At 35.9% G+C, this 22,137-nt stretch overlaps 1 long non-coding RNA gene across 3 annotated transcripts in view; it reads right to left on the bottom strand.

Annotated features, from left to right (window-relative positions):
- The window catches only part of LOC116237842 (uncharacterized), a 305,216-nt gene that overhangs the window by 278,198 nt on the left and 4,881 nt on the right, over positions 1–22,137 (bottom strand). For all 3 annotated transcript variants that reach the window (XR_016466578.1, XR_016466579.1, XR_016466580.1), the window contains exon 3: positions 18,785–18,937. This is a non-coding gene — a long non-coding RNA (uncharacterized LOC116237842). The remainder of the gene's footprint in view (positions 1–18,784; positions 18,938–22,137) is intronic.

Genomic DNA, 22,137 nt, shown 5'->3' with positions numbered 1-22,137 from the left:
AGTAACAGCATGTTTATTTAAGAGCCAAAATGTTGAAAATGACCAAACTCTTCTGCTTTCTCATTAAGGCTTGTTAGCTCTGGCTCAATGCCACAATAACAAATGACACGGAGTCTATCCAGTTAATGCCTGGCTAACTCACTGCTTGAAGTGCTGAGCTGTCAACCTCAAAGAATTGTGCAATATTGCCATAAATCTGAAACACTGGATTTCCTCTCATTATGCAACAGAACATAAGAATTATTTTATTAGAGGAGATTCACAAATGATTTAGAGATAAATCTAGAGAAACCTGACTCTGGCAGGGCAAATCTGGAGTCAGAACATACATTGCAAGTAATCTGCAGTAGTGCCTCTGAGAACAGAAGTTTACACAGCTCTGCACCAACCTAATTCTGCAGTGACCAAAATGAATGGGAAAGAACAGGACTGAATCAGAACGGAAAATTATCACTGGTCTGAAAACTACAGAATTAAATCTACTGAAACAGTCATCTACACAAATACACAATGAAGACCAACTGGTTCTTCAGCAGTTCTGCACAGATTTGGAAGTTATACAAGCAGGGAATCAGTTAACAATACCACACAACTATGGAAAAGCTGATATGTACAGGGTAGAGCCAACAAGATACAACCTACTTCCACTATTCTGTTCAACCTTCTGAGGGCCTTAACCAAGATGTTATTACCAGTTCTGGACACTGAACTTCGAGGCACTGAGCAACTGGATAAAGTCCACAGAACAGAAATAACAACGAAGGTCCAAATAATGTCTTAGTAGAAAAAGGGTTGGGTTTTATTTTCAGGTGTAGCTGTTTTTCTTAGGGATGGAAAGATCTGGGGGAAAAAAGTGGAACCGTTTACATGCTTGAAGACTATTACAAAAAGAAAAAGAACAGTCAGTTTGCCATGCTTATAGTGAACAGAACAATGAATGTCATTAGCAGATCTCCCAAAAGGAAAAGACAGTTAGCCACTGTCTTTTTATTTATTTAGAAATAAATTGTTAAAGAGGTGGGGGAAAGAAAAAAGATAGAGGGGTATCTGTGCAGTAGTGGACAGAAAGAACAAGAACTTTAAGAGCGTGTTGGCCTGTTGGGAATGACAGCAGCAATGGTAACCTGCCATGATGTAGGGAATGTGGAAGTTCACCTCTTGAGGAACTTTCCAATACTATTTTTGTATTACCTGACCAGCTGTCATGTCTGCTTTTGAGATCCTTACAGAGATGTTTATTTAAAGGGCATTTGTCTGTTACTCTGGATCACTCTTTGTATAGATATTTTAATTTATTTCATTTGTAACTTTTTTTACTGTAAGATATGAGTGTTCTTTATTTTATTTATAAGATGTGTCATCATGGACATTGACTTTGGTGCAGTGAAATTTTAAAAGTGGTTAAGCAACAGCTAAATGAAATTGCCTGTCATTTCAAACAAGAGTTGACTTTCGGCTAAATTCAAGTATGTTGCTCACATTGGGAATTCAATTCTGGATGATGGCATTCTGAAAAAAATTGTGAAACTTGCATCAAAAAGTAGAAAAAGTATGTGTTATCAAAATACATCTGTAAGCATCTGTACTATCTGTTGTACATTTTGAAAAAATAAAAATAATTTTATTATAATTGTATAATGCATGTCTTTGTTTATAAGGCAGTTAAAAAATGTAGAGTCCTTCTCTTCCACTTCATTATGCTTTAAATCACATCTGCGTACCTTCCTCATTTTTTTCATGCAACTAATACATTCACATAGGCTGTACTGACATTACCTAAATATACAGTTAAGTCACATCAAATAGATTATATGTTTTAGCCTAATTCAGTAATGTCATGATGAAACGTGAAATAGCTTTAACACACTAGAACTGTGAATCAGAATAAAGGTTATTATCAATATTTTGCTTAAACGATAAGAACTTCCCCAGAGCTGTGTACACATACTGCACAAATTAACTTGCATTTGAAAACAAAAATTATACAGATCTTCCTTTGTCAGACAAATACACCTATTCATTTTCATTTTGCAAAGGAATCTAATCAGAAGCTCAATACTAAGCTAACTATAACAAATGCAGTCAAAATAGTACAGGTCAATAACAGAAAGCTAGCAAAAAGAATCTAATCCTGCATCACTTCAAGCTTCCAGACTCATTTAAAAAGCTTATAAAACACTCAAGTCACACTTGAAAACTCTTTTTTTTTAATATCAGTGAGCCCAGAGTGCATACCACTACTTATATGAAACTGATATTGATATTTTCCTCTGAAATGAAATCCATTCCACAAGTTGAGAATTATTTGCTGTTTGAATTGCAAACATGTCATTACCAGCAGTTTCACTGACAAATTCAATGATTCTTGCAAAAGGCTGGCTTGACTTGAAGATATCTTCAACTACTTTAAAAAGCCTGACAGGCTGGGGCTATATCTCATCAAAGCTCACTTTCCATTTAATTCCTAACAATGATTTAATTAAACTTAATTTTCCGTCAATATCTTTCCAAAAATTGAGTGCAGTTTGAGGTTCAAAGTAGATTTATTATTTAAGAAATATAAAAAGTAGTACGATCTTTGCCTAGTTCTATCACGATGAATAGATAGCAACTCTATCATGAAGTCTCAGTTTGATATACTGCTAAGTAATAAGTTGGCAGGAAAGCTTTTAGACACATTCCTAATAGATTCAGGAGATATCCAAAAGTTCTTACTATGGGCCTAACCCTTTCCAATGAAATCAACAGGTAAACAGTTTTCAGCTTCAATTGAGCTTTTAAAAAACCTCACATTAATTCTACCTTCAAAGGTAGGCCCTGCAAAAACACCTTCTTATACATCAGATTTTAGTGACCAACTTACAGAACCTAACTTTTTAGAGAAATCTCATGCCCTGGGGTAGTAAAATCTAAAATGGAATAACTTTTCTTCACTCTTATACTATTTATTTACTCTCAGTTACATACAATTATCTATTTTCTTGTATCACCATGAAAGTAGGAAACCTGGAAAACTATCCCCCTTGATGAACACAGAGAGCATATAGCATACAGCACTGAACTGTTCCTTAAAGACCTTTGAGAAGGACATGATGTAGGATTCGTTGTGTTGTAATTAATTGAGTCCTTCAAATACTTAGATGTACAGATAAACTGCATATGAAGATTATTCAGCTCTGCCTCCGCATCTATGAGTGAATTAATATTTTCTATTATTTATAATGCAGACAGTTTGACCTTGATCTTACAAGTGTCTGTGCCTGTTGTGCATCTGCAGACAAGATGGGAACATGAAGTGCAGCAGCAGAATTCATAGTCCTACTAATTGAAAAGACTATTTAATCTCAACTGCCTTTAAGGTGGAAAGCACGCCCTGATTTTACAGAATCAAAGAAATACAGGTTCCTCACAGTTAATAAAGCATCAGCATAGCAGTATCATCCCACTGTTGCTAACACTCAGCTGTTATTCCCAGCCTAAATTCTCTAAATCATCCTAGTTTAAAACAAATTGTCTCTTGTCTTTATAATTTTAGCATATAATGGAGCTCACAATATTTCTTGCCAGAAGTGAAAAAAAAATAAATAAATGAATGTTGTCGCCTGGTACTAATCCAACTGAGGCACAAGAACTTATTAGACATCCACAAATCCTTCAACAAACCTAACCCGAGAGAGAGCCAAGTCCAAATAACAGGAAAAAACCAGAAATGTTAGAACTTGGGCTTGTACTTGTGAGGTTGAAGCTACACTTAGGCTAGTCAAATGGAAAGAGGAAAGACAAGTGAGAGGGGGATTACTATGCCATATTCCTCCTTCATCCTCACACCTCAACAAGCACATTTTGCTTTGTAAGTACAAAAAATTTTTAGCCACACACTTTATTTTCATTAAAAATACAAATATCTAACAGCGTGGTTGAAAATAAAAAAAGAAAAGGGCAAGACAGATAAAAAGAAAAAAGAGTTGAGCAGTTAGTCTGAAAAATTCATTTGGAGATGGTAGCCTTGAGATTAGTGGTTTCCCTCCGCTCAAGCAATAGGATCTATAATTTTTTTTTCTGTGTATCTCATGTTTCTCTTCAATTTAAGTTATTAACATAAGCTATCAAAGCCTTGGTCTTTCAATATGACTTATACTGATAGACATTACAGCAGCTCACAAGGTTGCAGTCTGGGAAATACAGCAAACAAAGCAGTGGGGTTAAAGAAAAGACATAACTTAGAAGAAATCAAATGTCAGTGTATTAATATGTGTAGGTGGGGAGGAGACAGAATTAACTAGCTCTGCTTTACAATCATTAACCATTGGTTTTCTTTCATTTTACATTCAAGACATAAGGTATTCCAGTATTTTCTGATAGCTTGTAGATATATATTTGAAGAATTTCAAAAATCCTGTTTTCTTCTTGCTCTATGTATTTAAACTTAAAGTTTCATTCTGACATGATATTAGCTTTCATTGTCCCTTTCTCTCATAATACAATACTGGCAGACTCTGGTTTTGTGAACTGTGGAAATTCCTAGTCAAAACATATGATAATGAAGAAAAATATCAAGATTCAAGACAAAACTTTTGGTTCAGACACTGTCAAAATTTTTGTCAGTGAGGCAAATGGTTAAAGATTCTATGCAGTACTTGCCTTCTCAAGCTGGCCTTTAAGAACATGAACAGCATGATTCCATATAACACAAAAGTATTGTCTAATTTCAGCCAGCCTGGTGATTAAGAAACAATAAAGAGAGCTTAAAATTAACTCTACCCCCACTTCCAAAAGTAGTACCAAAGACAAGTCTGCCAAGATAAATTTCTTCTTCAGTATAAGATTTCTCCTTTTAGAATAAATAAATGAATCTTCATAACAATTCTCAATCACATGCAATGTAATGCTTTAAATGAAAGCGTACATTTCTTCTTCAATATATAATTTCTCCTTTTAGAATAAATAACTGAATCTTCATTACAATGCTCAATCATGTGTGATCTAGTACTTTAAATAGGAGGCTGATTTACATCATCAGTGTGAATGCATACAACTTTACCACTTTGGCCTTGTTTATGCAATCTATCCTCTAAGACAAGTAGATCCTGATCTATGAGTAGCTGGACATGTTCATATACTTGGATTATTATGTCGGGAACTCGAAACCACTTTATGCTGTGATGCATCACAGGGACATTAGTTCAGGGACAATGTAAAAGCATACTGAAACCAATTCCTATCTATGAACAATCTAATCAGTATTTGTTACTGTGTACAATAAATGAAGACTGTCACTCCATTTAAGCTCAGCGTAAGACTGAACCTTCGGAATAATGAATCAAAGCTTTCTTATGGGCAGTGTGGGTAAGACTGTGATAAATAGAATGTGCCCTGCTCCTCCAGGTCAGAGTTCAAACACTTAGAATGTTCTGGATTGATTTGAGAAGAAGTACTGCAGAAATGCTGCTTCAGCCTGAAGAAGAGAAAGCTCCAGGGAGATCTGATAGTGGCCTTTCAGTATAAAAGGGTTCAGTAAGAAAGAAGTGGATAGACTCTTCAGCTGACCCTGTTGTGACAGGACTAGGGGAAATGGTTTCAAACTCAAAGAGTGGAGATTTAAGTGGGATATAGGAAAAGGTTTTTTTACAATAAGGGTAGTGAGAAACTGGTTGCCCAAAGAGGTGGTAGGTGCCCCATCCCTGGAGACATTCAGGGTCAGGCTGGATGGGGCCCTGAGCACTTGTTTGAGCTGTAGGTGTCCCTATTCATTGCAGAGGACTTAGACTAGATGACCTTTTAGGATCCTTTCCAACTCTAACAATTCTGTGATTCTATGATTTTAAGGCATATATACATGCAAATACCAATAAAAACCAATTTATTTGTTAGTTACATTAACTACTGGATATTTTAACACCATCAAAGTTATTTTGTTTTGCTTCCATACAGCAATAACCCATTATTCTCCAACTTATTTCAATTTATCCTAATCAACCTATATGTACCAAAATTTTAAGCAGAAATGTGATGATAATAGAAAGATACGTATGATCATTGTGATCTGCCTCATGGAAACACTCTACTATCAGTAACACTCTGTAGCATCTTTAATATCTCCTAGTAGGGAAATGGGAGTCTAGAAAATTATTCAGCTTACTATCATCCAGTCACTTAACTCTCTTATGCAGCAATAAGAAATATATATTACCTGAGAACATGCATCTCTAGCCACATTTCAGTATCTAAAGGGAAGCTATAACAAAGTAGAGGACAGACTCCTTAGCAGGGTCTGTTGTGATAGGACAAGGGGAAAAGATTTCAAACTAAAAGAAGGGAGATTTAGATTGGATATAAGAAAAAAGTTGTGGGTTTTTTTCTTTTTTTTTTTTCTTATAGTGAAGGTAGTGAGGCACTGGAACAGGTTGCCCAGAGACGTGGTGGGACATTCAGGGCATGACTCTGAGTTCCTAATCAAGCTGTAGGTGTCCCTATTCACCACAGGGGAGTTGGGCCAGATGACCTTCAAAGGTCCCCTCCAACTCAAACCATTCTATGACTCCGTAATAAATTTTAAATAAGCTTGTCATTCCTTACAGAAAAACAGAGAGAGAGGATGAGATGAATCCTATGAATCCTCCTCCACAAGTGTCCAAGACAGACATTTAAGGCCACCTGAATTGTCTTTCAGAAGCAATCTTTTTTTCCTCTTCTTTTTCACAGATTAGAAAAGGAGCCTAGGTTCCCACTTCAGACCAATGAAATCATCTTTGAAGATCCGATTCTTAACTTGTGCAAATCAGTTCCACTCATTTCAAAGAAGTTACCTCAAAAACCAAATCAATTTTTCTCCTGTTTTCTAAATAAGACACTCATTTTTAAAAATTATTTTAAGTAACAATAAATAAATATTTTTAATGATGAAGAGAAAAAACATGTAGACAGGCCACTAGTCTCTAAGTCATCTCATTATTATTCTTCTTTATAAACTGGAGCAGAAACTCTTCTGTCAAGTACCACTAACCAGATGTTAAAGTTTGACAAAGTTTCAGCTCACCACAACATAAGCATCAAACATCACCTCTGAGAACAAGCACTGTAGTAATGGAAAATGTGCTGTACAGACAGACTCATGGAAACAACTTTTTTTTTTTTTCCCCCCAGAGTATGTTTTAAGAGAATCATGAGGGCTAGAGGAATTATAGAGTATTCTTACATAGCATTTGAAGAATATCCATTTAGTTTGGCTTGTAGTTTTTAGACGAATATTGCTTTAGTAATCAAAAATAATATAGAATGAGAGCAAGCTTTGGAATAAAAAGCACTGCATCAGAATAACTAAGCTTCAATTGTGAACTTCAGTGCTAAAGGAGTTAAATACTCAGGGGTTTGAGATGCCCTTAAATAATTCAGTCCATGTTCTTTGAGTAGATGTCTGATTTATTAAATATTCAGTAACACTTTGAAGACTGGAATAGTGTCAGATCTCAAATTAGAAAATTTCCTTTTAATGTCACTCTTGTGTTAATTTCTGTCAAATTATTTCAGGCTATTTGCCACAACTCAGGCTAGGTAATATTAATAGTATTAAAAAGGATCTTCTTTTTTATTGATATGTCATGTCAGTGTGCTGTCTAAAAGAAATAAGCAATTCTGTATTTGATATGCAGCTCCATTAACTTCAAAACAGAAAAAGTGACCTGGCCACGGATATGGCTATTAGGAAGAGAATTTTAGGACCTTCTTGTATCTAAATCTAGCAAAGCTACATAGAAACACTGTTTATAGAATTATTCAACTGGTAATGTTAATATACTATGCCAATTTATTAAAAACATATCCATATACTTGGTCTGAATACAAACTAAAAGCTTACTGCCCATGAAAAGAAAAGTGAACAACAAGATGTAAATGCCAAATATTAACTCTACTACTAAGCGAAAAGAGTTAATGTAGATCTGCCAGGCTTTAAAATCAGGCAACTATGCTGGGAAATCCCTTCCTGTCTTGGCACATTATTACATAAATCCTTATTATATGGCTCCAAAATTGTTAAGCAAACTGCTGTGCAGAAAGTACTGAAACAAGATCTTTCACACATCGGAAACTTTGTGTCATAAAATGACTCTGCTGCCTAAAATATATTACACTCTCCTGGCAAACTATGTCCATCCTAGGATAAAATTTTCTGCTTACCTCAGTTCATTCCTAATGTTTTCATCCATGCAATAATTCTATTTGTAAATTACTTTCAAGTTGATGTTGATAACAATTTTGCTTGTATGGGTTTCAGATTCAGTTTGTACAGAGAGCAGATGAATCATGAATGGTTATCTGCAACTATTATCTAGAATACAAGTACTTTGAGTGGTCACTAACACTTCTGAAATTGAATAGTTTAGATGAGAGATTCAGTGCTCAAGTACTATTGATATTATGGTCATATTTCTTATATGTTTACAAGAGAGAATTCAGAAAGAACACTGAGAGAATAGGAATAAAAACATTGTTAATTCACCCTCACTGCTAGGGAAAGAGGAAAATACACAAGCTGCAAATTCAGATTTCACCTGTAAGTTTTCCCTGAGCTGTTCTGATGGTACTTTAAAGAACTATAAATAAGAATGAACTCAGTCAGCAGAGTTCGTGGTTTCTACTATACAGCAACTAAATCCCCTCATGTACAGCAACTTTTAGTGATGATCTGCTGCAAGGCAGTACACAATATTGTGAAAGATGCCAAACAGGGAATCCACAAATATTAATGTCACAGTAATGCATACCACAACTTCTATCTCTACCAGCTTTCACATGCTCCTTAGCAGATAATATTGCACAGTCCTCTGCCAAGTGACCTCACCACTGTGTCATCCAATAGAATCCAGATTGCTAAAAATGCAGATGCATGTGTACCTGTGTGCATGTGTGCTCAAATATGTACTCAACTGTTGGGAAGTGAGGAAACGAGAATATTGGCTTTTACACACACACACATAAATCCTTACTGCTACTCACAAAGGATAACACAGTCCAACAGGACTAGAGAGCAAGATGCCTTATTAGTTGCACTTCTTCCTCGTATCAGTGGTGAGACACAGTAAGTGACCAATTTTCCCAGTACACTCCAAGTACTGTGTAAGTAATTACACTGCAATAAATACTGCTCTTCTCTTGCATTGCATAAAGTATTTTGAACCGTGAGGGGAAGTTCCATCTGAGTATGAGAAGCCATCTCTTTCCTGTGAGGGTGACAGAGCACTGGAACTGTCTGCCCATGGAGGCTGTGGAGTCTCCTACTCAGCAGATATTCAAAACCCACCTGGATATGATCCTGTGCACTGTGCAGGATTTGTAGCTGTGGGATGCATTACCATGGCATTAATGTTGGTGGATTCCCTGCTCGACATTTTATCTTCCATATAGGTGACCCTATACCCTATGTGTGATTCTGTGTCTGATGTGAGTAAATCCCTCCAGATCAGAAAGAGGTAAATAAACTATATAAAGAAGCTACCACTCGTATTTTCAAACTTCTACTGCATAGCACACTTAGTCTATTTTACTGCTGTTCTAGCAAGAAAAGAGAATTAAATAGTGTGACAAGAAAAAAAGGCTCATGTGAGTAATGAAACTCACACAGTCTGCTTTCAATGTGAATACAAGGTAATTTTCCCTTTCAACTCCTCAGCTCAGACAGCCTTTGGCATTTGTTGAGCATTACGTTTTGATTTCAAGTAATATTCTTTTTTGCTCAGATGAGTATGACCTTTATGTGGTATCTGCACTAAAGTAAAATTCATTGGCAAACCAAGGCCAGACAGATTTTCCCAGTGAACACCTGAGTTTCCAAAACAATTCACATTAACACATTGTAAGCAATCCTTTCAGGAACCTAGTGTTAGCTATCTAAATTATAATCTGATTTACTTTTTAGAATACAAATTATGTCCTCAGGCATCTCACCAGAACAAGCTGAGAGTCTGTGCAGCATTTTCCTCAAGTCAGGCTCTGAAATTCTGCCTAGCCTGTAAGATTTCCTGCTTCTTAAATGCGTAATTATTTTTTGAAAATGAGACAAAATCATAAATGGGTTCTTGAAACTAAAGTACAAGACTTAAAAGCAACTGAGTGGGCATTTATCCCTGAAGCATCACCTACAGGATTTGTATGCATCTTTCCAGATCACATAGGACTAGCATCACATTTATAACACTGACATTTATCTAAATGTTTTAGTTATCTCTGGGATCTGAAAAACTTTCCATATAAATGATACTGCACGTCCTCATCTTTCTGGTACCACTAAACACAGATGTAAATATTAAGTTTTCTTCATATGATCATTCCCACATATAAACTTGATGTGATACTGAATTGCTTAATTAAAAAGAGAGACTAAAACTAACTGAACATAGCTGAAGCATGTTCAGTGGCAAAATACATACATATATATTCTTTGAGTATACATACACATACATGTATATTCTGTGAGTGTACATATACATACTTTCTGACTCTGCACATCTTTCTTTGAAATTGTCCTTTGCTGAGCCAGTATATATATGAATATATAAATTTAACATGTTTATCAACAGTATTGTCTCCTTGAGAATCCCTATTTTTTAAAAAAATTAATTTACAATTAATTCCTCTCAGCTACTTTAGCACTTGGTAGTTTATTCTAGCTCTTATGAAGAGATGTGCAGGTATCCCTATGTGGCAAAAGGAATAGCATTCACCAAACCCAAAGAAGTTACCCACTTAAAACTAGAGAATGCAAGTAATGTAATAACAGTCCCACAAGATGGCACTCCACCACACTCAGCTGGAGGAATAAGGGGCACTGGTGCTTGCTCTCTTCATTGCTTATTTGCAGGGAAGATTCAATCCTCACTGAGTCATCTGGAAGTAGTCATCATGCAGAGAAGAAATCTTAATTTCTGCACTTGAAAGTAACATAACAAAATATACAAAAGGAATGAAAATGCAAAATGGTGAAAACTACCATTTTTCCTTCTAGAAAACATGAAGCATTCACTTTGTAGATACATTATGAGAACAGTTCTTGAGGTATGAGAGGCTGTTACTGCAGGACTGGTTCAATTACATCTTGAGAATTGAAGAATTGAAGTCAACTCAGTCCCTACCAAAGACAATCCCCTAGCTGAAGCAGTGTTTTTTCAGTCAAGCTGACTGGCCATAAAGGATGCAAAGTTAACATTTAGGTACTAAAAACTAGTGCAGCACCAAAATGGGCAGTCAGCTCTGTGCAATTAGTAAAAGCAGCCAATTAGGCAAAGTAAAAAAAAAAAAAAAAAAAAAAAAAACACCAACCAACCAACCAACCAAAGCAACCCACACTTCAGTGTAATTTCAGTGCTCTCTTGAGAGTCAAATAAACTCTTTGAAAATTATTGCAAGTGCAGATGATGCATGCTGTCTCTGCAGTAAAACAATATGAAAAGACTTCAGGGCATTACTGAAGATAAATCAGTAGTGCATCAAGATTATCTTCTCAGAGGCACTGGTAGAAAAGCAGCCTTGAAGGATGCATGCAGAGTCTATGACAAAATCCTACAAGAAGAGGGAGATCCTATGAAGTGTAACATCTCGGAAGATAAACAAGATCATCGAGGCTTTGATATTTTTTAGTTCTTGTCCTGTTCAATGGTGCATGGAGTCACAGAATCAGCTGTACAGTGTGCATTAAATTTCCTGTTCCAGAGGAGTCTCAGACCTCCCAATAAAAAACACTAGAAAAACCTAGCTAACAATCTACATCTTTCCCTAAGATCAAGTGATGAAAGAATCTATTAAAACAAACAGCCATGACATTTTCTGCTGTATAGTTATTTCATCTGAAACACTGCAGGCCCTATCAAACTCAAAGCTACCTGCTGACTTCAATGGGCTCTGGATCAAGCCTTAGCAGAGGAATACTTTTCAGTTCTCTTTAATGAGACACTCAGTTGATTAACAGCCCTCCTGCCTGCTACTCTAATGGGAATGCTTTCATTTTTATGCTTCTCAGGGCTGCAGATACACTTGTATGATCATCAGCGAGAAAACTTTAAAGAAAAGCTGTGTAACTGCAGCATCCCCTAGTGAATTTGCACCACTCAGCTGTTACAGGAGATCCTATCATGAAATGATAGAAATGTTGGTTCGAAGAGAGTGGTTGATCCTCTACAGTATCTGAGTATCAACAAAATACTGACGTAAAAAAAACATTCAAGACAACAGTGTGAAAATATGATAGCTTTGAAGACCTTCTGAACTGATCAGAGGTAAAGGAAGCTTAACAGAGACCACAAAAAAGATATTAATTCTTTAGAAAAGGATGAAATTTAAATTCTGATGGCTGTATTTAATTATATTTACGTTGCTATAAATCTAGAACAACTCAGTCTGAAAAATGCTTCAGCTTACACCTGACTACTGGAATTCTGCCTGGGCTGCAGTCTTGTAGCCAGTCCTTCAGAAATATTAATAAAAGAATTGAAATCAACATAAAAAATGATAAATCACAAGATGCTCAAACTAATAAAGATAACCTATCTGTTAAGTTTGAAATTTACTTGTTTATTAGCACAGAGAGTCATAAATGTCTCTACAGATGTCACCTAAGTCTACCTTTATTTGCATTGTAAAGAATGCATGAAAAGCACTGACAATTGGACAACTGAATTGTAGGCTAGGATTTAAGCTAACACCAATGCATTATTAAAAAGTGATTCATATGAAAAAAGGACGAATAACACATTTCTACTCACAAGATCATTTTAACAACATGTTTTTACTTCTGACAAGTATACTTGCACTGTGCCAGAGGGAAACATCCAACAGAAGGTTGAGTTTGAATCCCTCATGTTTAACAAGCAGTAAAATTCATAATATATCTTGAATCTTAACTTTCAAAACTGCATAATGGCAATCAGAAAAAAAAAATCCTGTAGATGTAGACTTGGCTAGGCTTTCTGTTTTGACTATATTATTTTATTAGTAAAATCATTACTTCTCAAAATGCTGCTATATTTAAAAGAATAGAAAAGGTGAGTTTCAATTGCATAACACTGTGACTGAAAGTACTGATAAAGATAAAAAGTAAATGGGCTACTATTACTTATTGTCTTTGAAAATATCCATGATGTTTGCTGCACAGAGAACTTGCCCTTCTCAAACCATTTTTTCTTTCTGCCACCAATAGCAAAAGAAACACATTATTCCATAAATTATGCACTGCTGAGTAAATATTACTCCTGTTGCTACAGGAGACAAGAGATAATAATACCCCGTATTTAACTACCATGCGTAGAAAAACTTGTGAGTGCTGTTTCAGCACACGTATAGTCATGAATCATCCAATTAACCTTTCAGAAAGAACTCAGAACCTCCAAGAGAATCAAGTCCCTGCCACTGGAAAAAGAGGTTTCACTTAGGTGACAACACTCTTGAAATATGACATGAGTTAACACAGAGAATGGAATGAGAAACAATAAGGAACAAGGGTTGCTCAGTCCAGTTTGCTGTGCATGATCAACAAGCGTTTTGCAACATCAGTACAGCCACATATGTGACAGAGGCACTAGGGATATGGTAACATCTACCCTAAAGTATCAGTGACTCTGAAGCTGTAAATAAATATAATTTTGATTAACTGAAGAATACACAATTTCTTCAAAAGCAAAAAAGTGTTACAAAATAATGTATATTCTATGCACGACTGAGGACTACAAGTAGCAGAAATACAGCTGCCATTTCCACCTTCATAATCTTTCCAGCTGTAACACCAACTGTAACATGTTTGATCCAAGAATTACTTTTAGTTTTTAATAAGTAAGTGAAATAAAATTTCATGACTCTAATAACTCCTTCTAAATTTGCAGTCTTTGCCTATGAGTTTATTTCTGCCTGTAAAAAAAATAAAAATGAAAAAAATCACTATTCCATTCAACCTGTTTATTCATTAAGGGCACACTCTTAATACCTGAGGGATACCTTTTACTCTTCCCGCTGAAGTGACTCCTCAAAGCTGGCATTTGTTTATGCTCCTTCAAACCTTTTTTCAATAGTTTTAAATAACGCAAGAGAGTTGCAAAGAACTGAGCCCATGTCATTAAATTCTAGCACAAGATGACCTGCTGACATTTCTTTCCCTTTATCAATATAAATTAGAAACTATCTCTTTCCTGCACTTGACATTCAAACAAATGATTGGGAAGGGAATAAGTGATAAAAGGAATAACAATTATATCAGTATGACACTACATAATTAGTAGGATAAGACTGGTAAATCTTAACTAAGTTTTCCAGGCCTAGCCTCCAAATTCCCTGGTTCCTAGTATTTGAAAGCTGCACTCAGACAGCTTACTATGAACTGAGTATTGGACTGCACGTTCGCTCCAACAATCTACTTCAGGCTTTCCTTGGGATTAATGAGAAATGAACACTTTTCAGCTGTTGTCACTTTGTGGTGGTGTTGTTGCTGTTACAGACCACTGCAGTACACTTATTTCACAAGGACTGTAGCATTCCAAAATGATCTCTCTCTATATCTAAAGTCTTACAATAGCCAGAACTGACTGATGATACTGAATATTGTTTCTCCAATTTTGAACACATTCAGTTTAATATCTAGCATGACCTCATACAGAATTACACATTCAACTTCAAATCAGAAGTCTACTACATAAGTCTGCTGCTCATGCTTTGGTTTTGCAGGATGACAAAGTGTTGCTGGCAAGAAGAAAACACTTGCCAAGTGCACATAGCTAAGAGGAAAACGTTTCAATTTATCAACTTGCTGCCCAGACTAAGTACATTGCCATGAGAAACCACAAGGTCAACACCTTACTCTGATGGATCATCAGCGTGTGACTGCTGACACACCTCTAATTTGCTCATTAAGGACAAAGTTATTCCACAGGCTGGAGGTCAGCAAAAAGCCAACCATTTAAATGGGTCTTATATAATACATCTCAAGAGCATTTGAGTTCTTCTTTTAAGAGCTTTAGTGATGTTTTTGAAGACTGAAAGGAGATAAAGAATTTGGCACGCCAAACCATAATCTAGTGTAAATATACTTCAGTTATCAAAGATTCCTGTACGTAAAGGAATTATTCTTGCATACTAATTACTACCAATGTCCTTTCACTGATACAAAGAGTTACTGCGTTCTACTTCAGAGCAGACAGAACTTAGTGGGAAGATTTATCTAAAAGCATCATTTGCACAAAATTTTGAAACTGTTTGAGATGTAGGCTGTTCACATAAAGAAGTCATAGAACTGTCAGAAAAAAATCTGCTGTTTTGGTAGCACATACGTTTTCAAATCTTCTGAATGTTGTTTGTTCATAGGAAAATGGTGGCTTCTGGGAAAAAATGAGTGGACCAAGACTCTTAAAATTTAATTTTAGCTTATGATTATGTTATATTTTAATATAGGTTACAAATTTTTATTTGCAAATTTCATAAAACAAAATGGAGAACTCAATCAAGGCCACAGCTCCGCCTTGTTTTTTCTTACGTAACAATAGTGTGATTGATCATTTTCTTTTCAAATTCTAAGCATTTGTTATTAATAAATGCCAATTTAAATTGGTATGCTTCAGTGTGCGAGTCAAATTAGAATTGGTAAGCTTGTCCTTAACCTAGCATCTCTGCTCTGGTATCTCAAAACTGTTTTCTGCTTACCTTCTTTTGTTTTCATGAAAGAATGAATACTTATAAGTTTGATATCATCAGTGGTCTTATCTACTATCCTAATTCTTACATGCTTATATATCAGGCTCTCTTTCATGACAGTGTGCAAAAGCGCACACAAAAAAGTGCAGTTAGAGTCTGCAAAAGTGATCTGTTGCACCTACTTAACAAATGGATGCCACTTCGTAAACAGAAGTCAGATGACTTTTCCCATATTTACTTCCTGAATTTAAAATGTAACACTTAATTTTGAGAAACCAATGTACCTTCACCACAAGAAGGACCAAAGCCAGTTTTCTCTTACAGTACAACTTTACTAAGTCAAATTAACAGGAGGGGGAAAAGATTGCACTACCTTCAGAGCTCTGATCTCTTCCATTACTGACATTTCTTTTGCTTCTGCCTTTTTCCAGCTTTAAGTTTACGTCTTTGTGTTTCCACTCTTTCTTCCTCAATCCTTGAGTCTTATCTTGCATTCTCTATTCATATCAAACTTACATTCTCAGTCAGTCCCCAGTGTTCTTATATCTGTCCTGTCCCAATCTGTTCTTTTTCTCCCCTACTTTCTGTCCTTTTAAGTACTGGCATATATTCTTTCTGCTCTAATATCTGCTTTAACTTCTCAGAGCTAAACATTTTGCAAAGCTCAGAGATTTCCCACAGGGTTGCACTGCACAGGCACCAGTCTGCTTGTGCTTGTACTTAAAAAAAAAAAATAGTTCAGACATCACTTATTGCTTGGGGAGACAATATGTAAAAACAGGCTGAAAAGGATTGGAAAGCATATTCATTTTTTCTATGCAAATGACCAGAACACATCTTTTTGTTAGATATGGTGCTAACTGGAGATTAAAGGCAGATGTGAAAATACTTAATACTTGGTTGTATTAACCTGGTGGTATCCTTGAAAAAAAGTAAGTTCCCATTTTCTGATGCTTTCCACTATTACTAAAAACTCAGTGCTAAGATCCAAAACCGCACTGAAAACAAGCTGTTAAATGCAAGTCTGACCTAACTCTAGCAGACTCACTCTGATCCAAGCGCAGTACAGGGCAACCATATTTCACTTCACAAAATTAGTTTCCCTCTTCTTCAGCACAGAGCCACCAAAAGAATGAAACACTGTGTAAAGTCCAAGTTACCTCATGGGAACAAACACTGCACAAAGCCAAGGCTTCAGTGTACTCCACTGAATTATAACACTCCAAAGAGTTTGTGGCTACTAAAACAAAAAAACAAACAGAACAAAACAAAACAAAAATTCTGAAACACAAAAATCTTGGTCATAAGAAATTCTCCCGAGACAAACACTGTGGTTCCATTGCATACTGCTCACTTGAAAAGGCACAAATCTGAGATACGATAAGGCTACACACTGAAATGTGCAGTCTCTTTGCATTTTGAGAAGTTTTGAGAAGGTTCAGGTTTTAAAAAAACATTTCTGCAACTCAGTGCCAGCCAGATGAATGCATTGTAATATCGTAACAATTCCAATTAAAAAATGTGCAGGATATAAAATTGACAAATTAGCCCTTCGATGGACAAATTACCTCAGATTAGGCATAGCCCTCAAAACGTATTTGCTGAACTATGTTCTGGACAGGTTTCCTAATATCTATTTGTCTGTAACAACAGAACAACAAAATTCTTGATGGGTTTGTTTGTTCCTTTGTTTTTAAATACAGCAATTAGCACAGAAATTGTAGCCCATAAATGTAGATTCTGGATGCTAGATTAATTACAAAATAACAATAAAAACAAAATTACTGAAGAAGACAGTAAGAACTTGGATAAAGTATTCTATTTGGTCTCAGTAGTTAGATCCAAACTACTGAATAAGGCAGTATTTCTAAGCTCCTAGGTTTGAACATGCAATTCAAGGGCACTCTGAGTTATAGAGGTAAAATTTAATTCTTGACAGCCTTCCTTTTTAAGCATTCCCCTTCTGCTGCAAATGCCTTCAAATTCCCCAAGATAGAGCTCTAAAGCAGAAAATACATGACCCCTTAGGTATAACCACTATATTTTGATTTTTCTTGTGTAGCACTTTGGTTATCTAAAAAAACACATTCTGATTTGTGATTTAATAAAAGGGTAAATAATATAGGATAAGATACTGGCATCATCAATCTCACTGACCACTGCATGTTGCTTAGCTGAACTAGAACTTTACTCTTAACAGAGTATTCTTAACTTAAACTTTACTCTTAAGCTGCCTTAAAAAAAAGAGACAAAGAAAGAGAGAAAGAGAGGAAGAGAGAGAGAGAGAGAGAGAGAGAGAGAGAGAGAGAGAGAGAGAGGGAAAAAGGAAGAAAGAAAGGGAGGAAGAAAAGGGAATTAGGTTTGGATAGACTATTAATGCTGGCCATAAAACTGAAAAACCACTCAATTCAAACCACCTTATATTCTAGGAAGTCCAGTGTGTGCATGTGCATCTGCCAGTGGAAAGTAAGCTCAGCTGTTGGATTGTCTATTGCCCTTCTTAGATTTTGCACCTGCAAATGACTTCTTTTTCAGTAGGACATTTGTACAAATACAACAACTATATGATTTTCTAAGGACTTTTCCAAGGAGACTAGTTTTTCAAAATTCCTGGAAAGCATTATAAACAAAGCAAATGCATGCTTACCATTTAGAATGACAATAGTGAAGGGACAAAAAAAATCTCCCACTTATTCTAATACAGTAGCATAAAGAGGCTGCACGAACATAAATACGCATAAAATATGAAATAAAAGAAAACAATATAAAACACTATTAACATAGAAATTAAAAAGGCAATTACACAAAAGGAAAACCGTATTCTGGGCACAATGCATTTAAGTGAATAAATAAGGAAATATTCCAGTGGTATGTTTATATATGACATGAATTCAAGATGACAAATGGCCCAAATGTTCATCTTGTATAGCTGGAGGATAATAAAGCCAGGAAAACAAACCAAAGCAAAGAAAGGAGAATATTTGTTTCAAATGTCTGAGATACCAGCTTTTCAACTCCCCTTCCATAATTTTCATTAGAACACTTCACAGCTAGTGTCATTACCCAGTTATGAACTATTCTGTAACTAAAATCAATCTAGGAATCTCTGCTATGCACATACCTTTAAGCACAAGTGTGTGCTCTAGGAGCTGTTCCTATCTTCTGGATTAGTCTCTTTCAAACTGACCCAGACATGGCAGAAGCTTCCGCACATTCCAGTAGATCCTCTGTCTGGACAAAGAACACAGCGAGCCCTCTGGATAATGTTCTTGGTCTGCAATGTAGACAAGACCTCCATTATCCATGCACAGTGTTAGTCAGTATTCATTCAGTCAGTTTATCATATGCTTGCAATTGAGGCTGTAAGTGCTGGGAATAGGGAAAGTGTAGTAGTTTTGAGGTTTCATTAAAATGGCCACCTTCAACATCTTTAACCAAGAGTCGATGACAAAAAATCCTGGAGTACAATTTGAGAGCAAATGTTGAGTCAAATTTACTCTACAATGGCACACCAACAGCATGCTGCCTCTGTCCAAGGTGAAAAAAAGCAACCAAGCAGCAAGAAAAAGATAAGCAAGAAAAATGCCTCATCAAAACTACTTACAATGCAAAACATTATAAATGAAAATATGAGTCAAATATTAATTCCAAAAGGCATCTGCTCCTTTAAAAATAAAAACTGGGAAAGTACAGGCAGTTTTGTTTAAAGCAATCAGTAGTTATGTTACCACGGAAAACCTACAATTATGTATAACTGACTGGATATCAGCTGGACAAGATAAAGGGAATATTTTTGTTCAAGAGGGGGAATACAACATTTTGATGCAATGCTATCAGTCAAAATCAGAACTGCTCTTTGTAATTCAAGATGGTATGAAGCAAATTTCAGGAGCAGAATTAACCCCATGACAAAATGAAATTGTTGTTTCTCTGGAATTTCAGTCTCCACTGACCACATTTCTATTGGCTATGCAAAAACATGGGATACTTTCTATCATAACCAACTTTGGAGAAGACTGGATGGCTTCGTAACCACAACATATCTCAGCAAATGTAACAGAAGTCACCAACAAGAATAAATATCTTTCTGCTGGGTATAAGGAGAGAGAGAGAAGAGTGTATTGTATTCTCACCCACACAGAATTTATTAGGGACCCATTTATAGAAAAACAGCACAAAGCAGGAGGAATCTCTTTGTGACACTTTGAAACACCTTGGATGCACTGATCATATGCCAATTTTTGCTCTGGAATGCAATGCATTGAAAAAAAGTTGAGAAATGCTGACTGTTCCACATTAATGTAGCATTAACACTGTAAGCTGACTTAACAAAAATTGGTGCCAACAATCAAGGTGTGACTACACTGGAAGTTACAAAGCAATTGTCTAAGAATGACATGAAGTTTCTCCAAAAAAAACCAAACCATATATATAGAAGTCCTAAACAGTTTAGTCCTAAAAAGTCCTCAAAAATTTACTTAACTACTGAAGTGCAGAAAAACTGAAGACTCTCCAAACAATAAATTATATAAACAGTGAAATAATGTATTTTTCCACAGTTGCCACATTAAAGATCATGGTAAATTTATGTTACTGGCACACAAGAAACAAAACCTTTGAAATACAACAGTGACAAAGACTTCTTAGAAGATGACAAGGGATGATTACATCAGACATCGTTGGCAGCAATAGAATTTGGTCAGCAAACAACCAGACGACTTACACGCTGTGATTATCTTCAGGAGAGACTGAGAAATAACTTCAAGAGAAAATCAGAGAGATAGAATTATAGCAGGTCATTATTGTACAGCTAGCAGGCAATGTACTCTGAGAAAAACTTAAAAACAAAACTTGAAATTGGCAATGAAAAGAGGATATTAAGACATGAATAGATCCCAGCTGGTGGTACAAGCTGCCTTAACAATCATATTACCCTATTTTTTTTTTTTCTTATGTTTTTTTTCCCCAATAATATTGCCTAACACAGTATGTAATAGTTTTACACTATTTTTTGAAAATTAAGAATCACTACAGTTAGCCTGTGGCTATTTGCACTATTTGCTGGTATGTATTAACAGGCCCACCAGTTGCAGCCAAACAAGTATGCCATTTTCTCTCCAAATCCATTACAGTGCATGAAATCCAGTGTGGTGTTAAGTCATCAGTTTGTTACAAAGCTGTAAAACTGCTGGACACTGTAACTGTTTCCCACAGTTAAAGATGTACACATACCCAAATCTCTTTCTAATGTACAAACAAAGGATATAAATAAACTTGATTTTGGTAAAGCTTTCGTGGAACAGCTGCCTGATTTCTATGTATAAGGATTTCAGGAACAGTGGTGATTCCCACAGCTACAGTTTGTTAAAAGGAGAAACCCCATTGTACAGTGAGGGATGGAGCAGAATGCTTTAGAACTGAATTATACAGCCATAGAATTTTGTGCAGAACCCAATCCACGTAAGAGAAGAGCAGTGAAAAATCTAAGCTCATAGATACCTGCTGCTTGGTTTGATACATACAACCAGCTGTACTGAGCGTTTTAACATCAAGGCTTTATGTTTGATAAGAAGTTTTGCAACACTAATAGTTATATATAAGAGTCAGTTTCTGACATTCCTTGCAATCTAGGACTTGCTGTTCCACGAATGTAACTGAGGAAGGGTGGCAGAACTAATTTGTTAAGAGCAGCCGATCAAAAGTAGTTGTATTCTTGCAGTAGGTTATGACTAAAGCAACAGGCCGTAAATAAAAACCTTCTCATATGAATGACACCAATACAGCAGCAACAATAAAACCTTGCACAGCTGCTCCCAGGGATGTAAGTCTACTCTGAGACTTGTTAGGTGCTATTTTCACTTGGCTACTGAAATGCTTTAGAATTCCAGCAAGTCATCCAGTTTCACTGTCATTTTTCTGGCAATAATTAAATGATGATAATGACTAGAACTACCTCGGTAAGGTGACAAATTGGTGAATATAAAGGTAGGTGCATCTGGCTCTGGAAAAGTATGCTTTTTAAAATATACTATACATCACCTATCCTCAGCAGCTGAAAAACTTTCACGCCAGTATAACCATGTCAACAGAATAAAGCTTTTCCTCGCACACAAATATTTCAAGAAAATTTTCCTCTTTTACAGATAGCACCACAGAGCAAGAATTTCCAGAAAACAGCCAGTGATGGCTGCTAGCAATTTGTGCCTAGTTTCAAAAAACAGGACTTAACTACAATCCTTGTGAATGATCCAAATCTGGTGACAGCTGTACAACCAACACTCGCATCTGAATGCTGATCCATGCATTTCTTCTCCTGAACTTCGGTGTTCAATTAAGGGAGCCTTACAGTTTGCTCAGCATTTCTTTTACTGCGTCAGGCAGAGTAAAAGAAATGCAGCATAATCATGAATCAAGCCCTATTGTTTAATAGGAACCAATCATACCAGCCTTCCTAGAACAATGTATGACCCGTAA

This window comes from Phasianus colchicus, chromosome 5 (genome assembly GCF_987193195.1).
Source record: "Phasianus colchicus chromosome 5, bPhaCol1.hap1.1, whole genome shotgun sequence".
Lineage (NCBI taxonomy): Eukaryota > Metazoa > Chordata > Aves > Galliformes > Phasianidae > Phasianus > Phasianus colchicus.
This window is presented reverse-complemented; position numbering and strand designations above follow the sequence as displayed.